Source organism: Monodon monoceros, unplaced genomic scaffold, assembly GCF_005190385.1.
Source record: "Monodon monoceros isolate NGI ecotype Baffin Bay Population unplaced genomic scaffold, NGI_Narwhal_1 Super_Scaffold_15, whole genome shotgun sequence".
Lineage (NCBI taxonomy): Eukaryota > Metazoa > Chordata > Mammalia > Artiodactyla > Monodontidae > Monodon > Monodon monoceros.
The window spans coordinates 994617-1008400 of NW_021703771.1; the positions used below are offsets into that span (position 1 = coordinate 994617).

At 39.1% G+C, this 13784-nt stretch overlaps 1 protein-coding gene across 1 annotated transcript in view; it reads right to left on the reverse strand.

Moving 5' to 3' along the window:
• The window catches only part of EYS (eyes shut homolog), a 1642163-nt gene that overhangs the window by 492500 nt on the left and 1135879 nt on the right, over nt 1-13784 (reverse strand). The window lies entirely within an intron of this gene.

The window sequence follows — 13784 nt, forward strand, 5'->3', positions numbered from 1 at the left end:
GAAAAAACATAAAATAGGTGAGTGATAAGAAGAGAGAAGGGAAACATCCGAAATTTTTTTTTTAACATCTTTATTGGAGTATAATTGCTTTACAACGGTGTGTTAGTTTCTGCTTTATAACAAAGTGAATCAGCTATACATATACATATATCACCATATCTCTTCTCTCTTGTGTCTCCCTCCCTCCCACCCTTCCTATCCCACCCCTCTAGATGGTCACAAAGCACCAAGCTGATCACCCTGTGCTATGCGGCTGCTTCCCACTAGCTATCAGTTTTACATTTGATAGTGTATATATGTCCATGCCACTCTCCTGCTTTGTCCCAGCTTACACTTCCCCCTCCCCGTATCCTCAAATCCATTCTCTAGTAGGTCTGCATCTTTACTTCTGTCCTGCGGATAGGTTCTTCATGACCATTTTTTTCTTTTTTCTTTTAGATCCCATATATATGTGCCAGCATATGGTATTTGTTTTTCTCTTTCTGACTTACTTCACTCTGTATGAGACTCTAGGTCCATCCACCTTACTACAAATAACAATTTCGTTTCTTTTTATGGCTGAGTAATAGTCCATTGTATATATGTGCCACATCTTCTTTATCCATTCACCTGTTGATGACCACTAAGGTTGCTTCCATGTCCTGGCTATTGTAAATAGTGCTGCAATGAACATTGTGGTTCATGACTTTTTTTTTTGCGGTACGCGGGCCTCTCACTATTGTGGCCTCTCCCTTTGAGGAGCACAGGCTCCAGACGCGCAGGCTCAGTGGCCATGGCTCACAGGCCCAGCCGCTCCGCGGCATGTGGGATCTTCCCGGACTGGGGCAGGAACCCGTGTCCTCTGCATCGGCAGGTGGACTCTCAAGTACTGCACCACCAGGGAAGCCCTACATGACTCTTTTTGAATTATGGTTTTCTCAGGGTATATGCCCAGTAGTGGGATTGCTGGGTCGTAAGTTAGTTCTATTTTTTTGTATTTTAGGGAACCTCCATACTGTTCTCCATAGTGGCGGTATCAATCTACATTCCCACCAACAGTGCAAGAGGGTTCCCTTTTCTCCACACCCTCTCCAGCATTTATTGTTTGTAGAAATTTTGATGATGGCCATTCTGAAACAAAGAGGTGATACCTAATTGTAGTTTTGATTTGCATTTCTCTAATGATTAGTGATGTTGAGCATCGTTTCATGGGTTTGTTGGCGATCTACATATCTTCATTGGGGAAATGTTTATTTAGGTCTTCTGCTCATTTTTGGATTGGGTTGTTTATTTTTTTGTTATTGAGCTGCATGGGCTGCTTGTAAACTTTGGAGATTAATCCTAGATCAGTTGCTTCATTTGGAAATAGTTTCTCCCATTCTGAGGGTTGTCTTTTGGTCTTGATTATGGTATCCTTTCCTGTGCAAAATGTTTTAAGTTTCATTAGGTCTCATTTGTGCATTTTTGTTTTTATTTCCATTTCTTTAAGAGGTGTGCCAAAAAGGATCTTGCTATGATTTATGTCATAGAGTGTTCTGCCTATGTTTTCCTCTAAGAGTTTTATAGTGTCTTACATTTAGGTCTAATCCATTTTGAGTTTATTTTTGTGTATGGTATTAGGGAGTGTTCTAATATCAATCTTTTACATGTAGCTGTCCAGTTTTCCCAGCACCATTATTGAAGAGGCTGTCTTTTCTACATTGTACATTCTTGCCTACTTTATCAAAAATACAGTGACCATATGTGCAGGGGTTAATTTCTAGGCTTTCCATCCTTTCCATTGATCTATATTTCTGTTTTTGTGCCAGTACCATACTGTCTTGATTACTGTAGCTTTGCAGTATAGTCTGAAGTCAGGGAGCCTGATTCCTTCAGATCCGTTTCTCTTTCTCAAGATTGCTTTGGCTATTCAGTCTTTTGTGTCCATACAAATTGTGAGATTTTTTGTTCTAGTTCTGTGAAAAATGCCAGTGGTAGTTTGATAGGGATTACATTGAACCTGTAGATTGCTTTGGGTAGTAGAGTCATTTTCACAATGTTGATTCTTCCAATCCAAGAACATGGTATATCTATCCATCTGTTTGTATCACCTTTAATTTCTTTCATCAGTGTCTTATAGTTTTCTGCACACAGGTCTTTTGTCTCCTTAGGTAGGTTTATTCCTAGGTATTTTATTCTTTTTGTTGAAATGGTAAATGGGAGTGTTTCCTTAATTTCACTTTCAAATTTTTCATCATTAGTGTATAGGAATGCAAGAGATATCTGTGCATTAATTTTGTATCCTGCTGCTTCACCACATTCATTGATTAGCTCTAGTAGTTTTCTGGTAGCATCTTTAGGATTCTCTATGTACAGTATCATGTCATCTGCAAACAGTGTCAGCTTTACTTCTTTTCCAATTTGGATTCCTTTTATTTCTCTTTCTTCTCTGATTGCTGTTGCTAAAACTTACAAAACAATGTTGAATAATAGTGGTGAAAGTGGGCAACCTTGTCTTGTTCCTGATCATAATGGGAATGATTTCAGTTTTTCACCATTGAGGACGATGTTGGCTGTGGGTTTGTCATATATGGCCTTTATTATGCTGAGGAAAATTCCCTCTATACCTACTTTCTGGAGGGTTTTATCATAAAAATGGGTGTTGAATATTGTCAAAATCTTTTGCTGCATCTATTGAGATGATCATATGGTTTTTCGCCTTCAATTTGTTAATATGATGTATCACATTGATTGATTTGTGTATATTGAAGAATCCTTGCATTCCTGGGATAAACCCCACTCGATTATGGTGTATGATCCTTTTAACGTGATGTTGGATTCTGTTTGCTAGTATTTTGTTGAGGATGTTTGCATCTATGCTCATCAGTGATATTGGTCTGTAGTTTTCTTTCTTTGGGACATCTTTGTCTGATTTTGGCTTCAGGGAGATGGTGGCCTCATAGAATGAGTTTGGGAGGGTTCCTCTGATATATTTTGGAAGACTTTGTGAAGAATAGGTGTTAGCTTTTTTCTAAATGTTTGACAGAATTCTTCTGTGAAGCCATCTGGCCCTGGGCTTTTATTTGTTGGAAGATTTTTAATCACAGTTTCAATTTCAGTGCTTGTGATTAGTCTGTTTATATTTTCTATTTCTTCCTGGTTTAGTCTCAGAAGGTTGTTCTTTTCTAAGAATGTGTCCATTTCTTCCAGATTGTCCATTTTATTAGTATATAGTTGCTTGTAGTAATCTCTCAGGATCCTTTGTATTTCTGCAGTGTCAGTTGTTACTTCTTCTTTTTCATTTCTAATTCTATTGATTTGTATCTTCTCCTTTTTTTTTCTTGATGAGTCTGGCAAATGGCTTATCAATTTTGTTTTTCTTGTTAAAGAACAAGCTTTTAGTTTTATTGATCTTTGCTTCTGTTTCCCTCATTTCTTTTTCATTTATTTCTGATCTGATCTTTATGATTTCTTTTCTTCTGCTAACCTTGAGGATTTTTTGTTCTTCTTTCTCTAACTGCTTTATGTGTAAGTTTAGGTTGTTTATTTGACATGTTTCTTGTTTCTTAAGGTAGGATTGTATTGCTATAAACTTCCCTCTTGGAAATATTTTTGCTACATCCTATAGGCTTCGGGTCATCGTGTTTTTATTGTCATTTGTTTCTACCAATTTTTTATTTCCTCTTTGATTTCTTCAGTGATCTCATGGTTATTAAATATTGTATTGTTTTGCCTCCATGTGTTTGTATTTTTTACAGATTTTTTCCCTGTAATTGACATGTAGTCTCATAGCACTGTGGCCAGAAAGATACTTGATACGATTTCAATTTTTTTAACTTTACCAAGGCTTGATTTGTGACCCAAGATATGATCTATCTTGGAGAATATTCCACGAGAACTTGAGGAGAAAGTGTATTATTTTGTTTTTTGATGGAATGTCTTATAAATATCATTAAATCCATCTTCTTTAATGTATCATTTAAAGCTTGTGTTTCTTTATTTATTTTCATTTTGGATGATCTGTCCATTGGTGAAAGTGGGGTGTTAAAGTCCCCTACTATGATTGTGTTACTGTCAATTTCCCCTTTTATGGCTGTTAGTATTTGCCTTATATATTGAGGTGCTCCTCTGTTGGGTGCATAGATATTTAAAATTGTTATATCTTCTTCTTGGATTGATCCCTTGATCATTATGTATTGTCCTTCTTTGTCTCTTCTAATAGTCTTTATTTTAAAGTGTATTTTGTCTGATATGAGAATTGCTACCCCAGCTTTCTTTTGATTTCCATTTGCATGGAATATGTTTTTGCATCCCCTCACATTCAGTCTGTATGTGTCCCTAGGTCTGAAGTGGGTCTCTTGTAGACAGCATATATACAGGTGTTATTTTTGTATCCATTCAGCCAGTCTAGGTCTTTTGGTTGGAGAATTTAATCCACTTGCATTTAAGGTAATTATCGATATGTATGCCCCTATTATCATTTTCTTAATTGTTTTGGGTTTGTTATTGTTGATCTTTTCCTTCTCTTGTGTTTCCTGCCTAGAGAAGTTCCTTTAGCATTTGTTGTAAAGCTGTTATGGTGTTGCTGAATTCTTTTAGCTTTTGTTTGTCTGTAAAGGTTTTAATTTCTCTGTCGAATCTGAATGAGATCCTTGCTGGGTAGAGTAATCTTGGTTGTTGTTTTCCCCTTTCATCACTTTAAATATGTCCTGCCACTTCCGTCTGGCTTGCAGAGTTTCTGCTGAAAGATCAGCTTTTAACCTTATGGTGATTCCCTTGTATGTTATTTGCTTTTTTTCCCCTGCTGCTTTAAAAATTTTTTTTTGTATTTGATTTTTGATAGTTCTATTAATATGTGTCTTGGCGTGTTTCTCCTTGGATTTATCCTGTGTGTGACTCTCTGCGCTTCCTTGACTTTATTAACTATTTCCTTTTCCATATTAGGGAAGTTTTCAAGTATAATCACTTCAAACATTTTCTCAGTCCCTTTCTTTTTCTCTTCTTCTTCTGGAACCCCTATAATTCGAATGTTGGTGCATTTAATGCTGTCCCAGAGGTCTCTGAGACTGTCCTCAATTATTTTCATTCTTTTTTTCTTTATCCTGCTCTGCAGTAGGTATTTCCACTATTTTACCTTCCAGGTCACTTATATTTTCTATTTCTTCCTGGTTTAGTCTCAGAACGTTGTGCTTTTCTAAGAGTGTGTCCATTTCTTCCAGGTTGTCCATTTTACTGGTATATAGTTGCTTGTAGTAATCTCTCAGGATCCTTTGTATTTCTGCAGTATTGTATTTCTTCTGCCTCAGCTATACTGCTATTGATTCCTTCTAGACAATTTTTAATTTCATATTTTGTGTTGTTCATCATTGTTTGTTTGCTCTTTAGTTCTTCTAGGTCCTTATAAAACGTTTCTTGTATTTTCTCCATTCTAAAACGTTTCTTGTATTTTCTCCATTCTATTTCCAAGATTTTGGATCATCTTTACTATCATTATTATGAATCCTTTTTCAGGTAGACTGCCTATTTCCTCTTCATTTGTTAGGTCTGGTGGGTTTTTATCTTGCTCCTTCATCTGCTTTGTGTTTTTCTGTCTTCTCATTTTGCTTAACTTACTGTGTTTGGGGGGTCTCCTTTTCACAGGCTGCAGGTTCGTAGTTCCCGTTGTTTTTGGTGTCTACCCCCAGTGACTAAGGTTGGTTCAGTGGGTTGTGTAGGCTTCCAGTGGAGGGCACTAGTGCCTGTGTTCTGGTGTATGAGGCTGCATCTTGTCTTTCCCCTGGGCAGATCCACGTCTGGTGGTGTGTTTTGGAGTGTTTGTCACCTTATTATGATTTTAGGCATCCTCTCTGCTAATGGGTGGGGTTGTGTTCCTGTCATGCTATGTTTTTGACATAGGGTGTCCAGCACTGTAGCTTGCTGGTCGTTGAGTGGAGGTGGGTCTTGGCGTTGAGATGGAAATCTCTGGGAGATTTTCACCTTTTGATATTACATGGAGCTGGGAGGTCTCTGGTGGACTAATGTCCTGAACTCGGCTCTCCCACCTCAGATTCACAGGCCTGATGCCCAGCCAGAGCACCAAGACCCTGTCATCCACACAGCTTAGAATATAAGGGAGAAAAGAGGAAAGAAAGAAACTATAAAATAAAATAATAAAAATAATTATTAAAAAAAATCAAAAAGTAATAAAAATAAAGGGGGAAGGAAAGAAAGAAAGAGGAGAGCAACTAAAGCAAAAAACAAATCCACCAATGATAATAAGTGCTTAAAACTATACTAAAAAACCCCAAAAATAACCAAAACAGACAGAAACCTGGGACAAATGGTAAAAGCAAAGCTATACGGACGAAATCACACACAGAAGCATACACATAAACACTCACAGAAAGAGAAAAAGGGAAAAAATATACATATATCGTTGCTCCCAAGGTCCACCACCTCAATTTGGGATGATTCGTTGTCTCTTCAGGTATTCCACAGATGCAGGGTACATCAAGTTGATTGTGGAGATTTAATCCACTGCTCCTGAGGCTGCTGGGAGGGATTTCCCTTTCTTTTCTTTGTTCTCACAGCTCCCAGGGGTTCAGCTTTGGATTTGGCCCCGCCTCTGCGTGTAGGTTGCCGGAGGGAGTCTGTACTTCGCTCATACAGGACGGGGTTAAAGGAGCCGCTGATTCGCGGGCTCTGGCTCATTGAGGCCAGGGGGAGGGAGGGGCACGAAGTGCGGGGCGAGCCTGCGGCGGCAGAGGCCGGCATGACGTTGTACCAGCCTGAGGCGTGCCGTGCGTTCTCCCGGGGAAGTTGTCGCTGGATCCCAGGACTCTGGCAGTGGCGGGCTTCACAGGCTCCCTGGAAGGTGGGTGTGGATAGTGACCTGTGCTCGCACACAGGCTTCTTGGTGGCGGCAGCAGCAGCCTTAGCATTTCATGCCCGTCTCTGGGGTCCGCGCTTTTAGCTGCGGCTTGCGCCCGTCTCTGGAGCTCCTTTAAGCAGCGCTCTTAATCGCCTCTCCTCGCGCACCAGGAAACAAAGAGGGAAGAAAAAGTCTCTTGCCTCTTAGGCAGCTCCAGACTTTTCCCCGGACTCCCTCGCGGCCATCCGTGGTGCACTAACCCCCTGCAGGCTGTGTTCATGCCGCCAACCCTGCGCTCCAACCAAAGCCGAACCTCAGCTCCCAGCCCCGCCCACCCCGGCAGGGGAGCAGACAAGCCTCTCGGGCTGGTGAGTGCCGGTCAGCACCGATCCTCTGTGCGGGAATCTCTCCGCTTTGCCCTCCGCACCCCTGTTGCTGTGCTCTCCTCCGTGGCTTCGAAGCTCCCCCCTCCGCCACCCACAGTCTCCGCCAGGGAAGGGGCTCCTAGTGTGTGGAAACCTTTCCTCCTTCACAGCTCCCTCCCACTGGTGCAGGTCCCATCCCTGTTCTTTTGTCTCTGTTGTTTCTTTCTTTTGCCTTACCCAGGTACGTGGGGGGTTTCTTGCCTTTTGGGAGGTCTGAGGTCTTCTGCCAGCCGTTCAGTAGGTGTTCTGTAGGAGTTGTTCCACGTGTAGATGCATTTCCGATGTATTCGCGGTGAGGAAGGTGATCCCCGTGTCTTACTCTTCCGCCATCTTGAAGCTCCTCTATCCGAAGGATTTTTAAGGAAAGGATTAGCATTCAACTTTAAAGTGTGTGCATGCGTGCATATGTGTGCTATAAAAGGCTTTGTGAATGCCTATATTTTTGTGTGGAAATGGAGAAGAGGCCCATGGTTTGGGATGCTGGCGGACTGTGCAGTCTAGTTACTGTTAGGAGCCTGAAGTAAACGATGACTCCTTTTGTTCCTCTCCTAACCTCCTGCTCAGGCAGTGGGTTAGAATGTGGTGGAGGTTTTGCCAATTAGGCAATTTCACAATATTTGATGGGACTCTGCATCTTGAGCAAGTGACTCAGAACGTGATGGCTGTGTGAGCCCCTGTTCAGTGAAGGTGTGTCTCAGTCTGTTCTCAGGTGAGCCCTCACTTCCTGTTGACTGGCTCTCCAGAGCATCCTTCAGAGTGCATTTTACAACCTGGTTTCACTGGCTTCCCCCAATTCTATTAGCCCTAGATATCCATCCAGTAAACTTCCTTTTCTATTATATGACTATGTAAATTCTCTGAGGAATGACTACAAGGCCTGTGGTAGGCAGAATAGTGGTCCCCCGAAGATGTCCACATTCTAACTCCTAGGATCTCTGCAAATGTTACTTTATGTGGCAAAGGGGCATTAAGGATGTAGCCAGAATTAAAATAGCTAATTAGTCAATGTCGAGATACTGAGATGATCCTGGATTATCCCAGGGGAATCTGTGTAATCACAAGCATTCTTAAATGTAGAAAAGGGAAATGGAAGAGTAGATAAAGTGAGGTGATATGAAAAAGTTTGGACCCACCATTGTTCGCTTTGAAGGTCGAATAAAGGGGGCCATGAGCCAAAGAAATCAGATAGCCTCTGGAAGTCAGAAGGCAAGGTACAGATTCTTCTCTGGAGCCTCCAGAAAGGAACACGGCCCTGCCTGCACCTTGATTTTAACCTGCTGAGAACTGTGTCAGACATCTGATTTACGGAGCTTTACGATAGTACACTTGTGTTGCTGAAGTCACTAGGTTGTGATCATTAGTTATGGAAGCAACAGAAAACAAATATAGGTCCTCAGGCAGACATTGCTGGGGACAGGGGTGAGGCTGAGCTGAGATTATATAGCTTTAAAGAGGTAAGTAGTGAATGGTAGCTGACCTGCATGTCTGGCTTGTCTTCCCTTCCTTGCATCCTCGCAACCCACCCTCCATGCTCACAACCACTTGAAAACTTAAAGACAAAAATGTGATCCTCACACCACCTCTGATGACTGACTCCATGTGTGGTACTAATGTATAGATGTTCCACTAAGGATTTTTTAATTGGATGTGTTGAATAGTAAGGGAATTAAAAGATGCTATTTAAGTCAATAAAGGAGACAAATAAAATAAATGTCATCCTTTTTTGAGGGACACAGGGGTATATGTTTCCCTCCTCTTTCTAGATGGAAATTTCTAGATTATTACCAATGTAAGTAGAGAGATTGATGGACATGTAGTTTTTACAGTTATCAGCACCAGAATGAGGGGGGAGCTGTCATTTTCTACCAGCTGAACATGGTGCTCGTGGTGGAGAACGGCAGCAACAGGTGGTGCGAGGGCAGGGAAGATGGGGGCCTTCCCTTGCCCGTGCTCCAGAAACAGAACCCTCTGTCTCTGCCCACAGGTGGTCTTGTCTCCTGTCAGCCTCTGCCCTTGACCTCAATCCCCATTCACTCTCAACTTAACATCTTAATATTTCAGCCGTTGCCATTTACTGATAAATATGCAGCGTTGCCCTCTGCTTTTAAAGATGGATTTTCAGACAGGAATGTTATGTTTGAAAAGGCCAACACCCATTTCTTGGCCCTTCTCTGATGATGCAGACCATCAGTCCTCTGGCAGGGAGATAGATCATTGTTATTAGATGCTAACTATCTCTGCCTTCTTGGCTCTGGAACATCTGACATTCAGCTACCTGACTATAGTTAACAAATACATTCAGACTACTCTAATATGCCTTTAAAATATGTTCTGATTATGGTAAAAACAAAGCAGACATTCAGGCCTCTTTTTTAAAAAAAAAAACAAACAAGACGAAACACCTAGTAAAACCTCTCATTTTTATTTCTACGTTTGCAATTGACTCAGTGCCGCTGACCTTTAAGCATATATGGAACATACAGAGACAGGATATCAAATAAATGATTTCTTGGTTTTAATGTATGGCATTTAAATACTCCTTTATTACACTATTTATAAAACTGTTTTATAGAACACTAAAAAGTATGGGACTGTTTACAAATGTTAATCCTACAATTAATAGTCAGAGGCACATGCTTTCCTGCAGCACAAAGCACTGATATTCTAAATCTGTCACTCTGAACTTTACAGGAGGGGACAGCCATCTGCCTGCACACAGCCATCTAAAACAAAGCAAGAATACAGGCTCTTCTGTCTCCCCTGGTGAGATGCAGGATCATTATGACAAAGCAAGCAATAAGGTTCAGCTAATATGAATTAAGATAGCATGTGTTGAGAAAAAAAAGGAATATATTAAATCAAACTGATTCTATAAGTCAATGTTATTAGGTGATTAGGTGATTTGATAAAGTGGCGCCCAGGATGTAATGCCAAGTACATGGGAAATATGTGTATGGGTGAACTAGTACTGAGTCCTACAGCCCTGCAAACCCTTTCTCTGTGTTGCTGAATCTAATGCTACTTTAGTTAAAACTCATACTTGACTGGCACCTCCATTTTGCTGTGAAAAATCAAGGTTGTTAAAATAAAATAATTTAACATTCTCTTACAGGTTGAATGTATGCACTGGAAAGAAAAAGGAGCAAGGCTATGAAGAAAAATCAGTTTTGAAAATATCTTTATGGGTAGATGACTCTGCAATTATATATTTTTTTCAGAGAGTCATGTTCTTTCATCATCTATGTCTAGATTTTTCTGAAATTCAAATATTCTTAATCTACTTTCTACATTATAGTTTTACTGAAATCATTATGGAAAAATACTACCACTCAGATACAATTCTTTTCAGATCACCCAATATGCTTCTCAGCTTAATTTTAAGTGGGTCATGAAAATTATTAGATTAACATTAACTTCTTTGTTTTTCTGATTTTTGAAATTTGATTTTTTAAAGAAAACTCTCTTTTCCCTGACATAAAGATACATTTTTATAAACATGAAAGAGTGAGAAAAATTAGAAATTCCATGTCATATTAAATTTGATTTTCTAACGAGTGTATCAATAGAGCACAGTGGTTAAATGTGAATTGTGGAGTCTGCTGAGATGGCTTCTAATCCCATCTCCACCACGTGCAAGCTGTGCGACCTAAAGGGAGTAATTTAACAGCTAGAGGCCTTCAATTTCTCATTTGTAAATGGGGGTCATTTAGAGAGCTGGCTTCGGTTGGGTTACTCTGATGGTTAAGTGAAATAAGATGCATGAAGCACCCAGTACAGTGTCTGGTCAATCAGAACTCTTCACAATGAGAGTATGCAAGTTTCATTCCTAAAGCAGAAGTTCGGATGGTTTAGATGTTGAATGTACTCAATAAGGGACTCATTTAAGCAGTCATTTTCATAGCAATCTATCTGTAAATTCTAATCATTTTAATACTGACAACAATTCTCAGAAACTATATATTATAGGATCATATGGTAGCTCTCCTGGGCATATATCCAGAGAAAACCATAATTTGAAAACACACATGCACCCCAATGTTCATTGCAGCACTATTTACAATAGTCAAGACATGGAAGCAACATAAATGTCCATCAACAGAGGAATGGTTAAAGAAGATGTGGTACATATATGTGATGGAATATTACTAAGCGTAAAAAAGAACAAAAGAATGCCATTTGCAGCAACATGGATGGACCTAGAGATTATCATACTAAGTGAAGTAAGTCAGACAGAGAATGACAAATATGATATGTTATCACTTATATGTGGAATCTAAAAAAATATATGATACAAATGAACTTATTTACAAAACAGAAACAGACTCAAAGACATAGAAAACAAACTTATGGTTACCAAAGGGGAGAGGTTGGGGGGGAGGGATAAATTAGGAATTTGAGAATAACATATACACACTACTATCTATAAAACAGATAAACAACAAGGACTGACTGTATAGCACAGGGAACTATATTTAATATTTTGTAATAACCTATATGGGAAAAGAATCTTAAAAATTCTCTCTCTCTCTCTCTCTCTATATATATATATATAAACTGAATCACTTTGCTGTACACCTGAAACTAAGACATTGTAAATCAATTATACTTCAATAAATCAATATACTTCAATAAATATACTTCATATATATATATGGAGAGAGAGAGAGAGACAGAGAGAGAGATTTAGAGACTGTGTATCCAAAGCAAGATTTTTAGCAGGTAGTTTACATACTTTGAAGCTGGCATACAATACTCTTTATTGAAATCTACACTTAGAAATGGTGCATCTGGCCAACCTGGAGAATGCTATATATAAAAAGCCTCGTCATGGTACCAGATTCCAGGTACCAGTGGGCCTTAGGCAATAATCCTCATCTGTGACCTGGGTTCTAAGATGCATGCTAGTATGACTTATATTTAGAGCATTAGATTGAGAACACGAACCTGTTCTTGGCTTTCTTCATGACTGAAAGAAGAAAGATACTTAACATGAATTTAGGTGGTAAATGTTTAAAAATAAATATGTATATAAGGAACACTGATTTACAGCATAGCACAGGAAGTTATACACAATATCTTATAATAACCTATAATGGAGTATAATCTGCAAAAAAAATGGAATCGCTATGCTGTACACCTAAAACCAACACAATACTATAAATGAACTATACTTCAAGAAAAAAAAAAGAGTTGAACAAGGGAAAAGGTATAATTTTTACAATTAGAAATAATATTCTCAATTCTAAAAATGCACATCTCATCACAGTCTAAGTTTTATACTGAAATATTTCCCCAACAGGCAAGAACAACAATAAAATCATAGGTAATATTATGATATCTAATAATCTAAAGAGTCCTACTGCATGAATTTTGTTTAGTGTATCATACACCTCAGATATAACTGATTTAAAGTTTCTTTAAAAAAACAATTGTCTCATTGGTAATGATTATTTGTTCACACTTTCTGACTATACACTTAGAAATAAATATTCTGCGGTAGATTATCTGGTTTTAGCACCATGTTATCATACAATTTATTAGTTTTAAAAATACTGCAAAATCAACAGGAAAAACAGTTAAAATATAGAAGGTAGAAAGTGCTTAATAATGTTGGAAAAAAATGAAATATTCCTAAAAGCGAATATAGAGCAGAGTTCCCCACTTCTTTTCCTGAGGTCAGTGTCCTACATTCTGCCACCCAAACGCCAAAGAAACCTCAGTCAATCCTGGGGTTTAACTCCAGGTAAACCCGGGTTTCTCTTTTTCTGGAGGAAAGTATGGGTCACTGTGTGAGGTGTTAAAGCCACAGAGCGAGGGGTCTGAGGAGAGGACTGAAGCTCAGTGGGAAGACTTGTGGTTTGGCCCGTACAGGGGACAAGGGACACACTCCGTAACTGAGGACCCCTGTTTTCACAACATCAAATTCATCACTGTCAGTAAATTCAGATTGAAAAAAACCTTAAAATATCAGAGTATATTTTAAGAAAGGTAAGGAGGGTATTTTGCTAAGGCTTTACCTACCGTGAAATTAAAGAAAGAAAAAACCTCTCAGTTCTACATGTGGATCTAAAAGATCTTTACCATCCAAATTATGTCCCTGGAAGTCCACTCACGGTATGTAATACCAATGGTCTCAGATGGCAGCAAAACATGCATGTCTCATGGTATTTTGCAGACATATAAAATATTCACTCAAAAATCAAGCCATAGTGATGTGTCTTCAAAACCATTTTACAGTTACAAAATAGACTTTAAGGACACGTTTTTACAATGAACATGAAAATAGACCATGTTTCCATTTCTGTGCTTTTGATTGTGTTTCCTTGCTTCTTTGGCTAAACAGCAACGCATTCATAGCAGTCACACAAGATTGTTTGGGAAGGAGAGCTGAATAACACATATGAATACCTTTGAATTCTCTTTTGGACGTCCCACATTTTGGTATTTAAAAAAGGAGTTATTTAACACAATCTCGGAGAAGCAGTGAAATTCTCTGCCATCTGAATCATCACCCAGTAGTAACCCCTACCCCTCCCCCAATTTAGAACTCG